This window comes from Arachis duranensis, chromosome 2 (genome assembly GCF_000817695.3).
Source record: "Arachis duranensis cultivar V14167 chromosome 2, aradu.V14167.gnm2.J7QH, whole genome shotgun sequence".
NCBI lineage: Eukaryota > Viridiplantae > Streptophyta > Magnoliopsida > Fabales > Fabaceae > Arachis > Arachis duranensis.
The window spans coordinates 6,241,342-6,241,840 of NC_029773.3; positions in this window are offsets into that span (position 1 = coordinate 6,241,342).

The following is a 499-nucleotide window of genomic DNA, read 5'->3' on the forward strand; positions in this document are numbered from 1 at the left end:
ACACAATTTATATCTCATTTCCGATGAAAATTGCAAATATGAAATAAAATAAAGAAGTATGTCCAAATTAACTATGACAATTTAACTTTTTTTTTTATAAATTAAGTATAAAAAAGGAACAATATGTCCAAATTAAAACACACTAATAATTAATTAAACTTTGTCTGAGAAAATATGTGAAGTACATTGAAATTACCACAAATATAGCAATAAAAAAAACCATGGTTGCCACCTAATATTGACATGGTGAATGGACCAACCCACCAATTGATAGGAGAGAGACATTTACAAGCATTAACCTAATTCTCTGTGATCTGGACTTCACCGGCACTACATTTTCAACACACAATGACATCTCATTTTTCTACATTATCTTTAAAAATTTAAACATTTGTTTAAACAACCTATGAGTTCAAAGAGAAATGGATACAATAATAGAAACAAGTTTTTTCTTTTTTTTTTTCTTTTCTAAAAAAATATTAATGTTATTCAAACATAT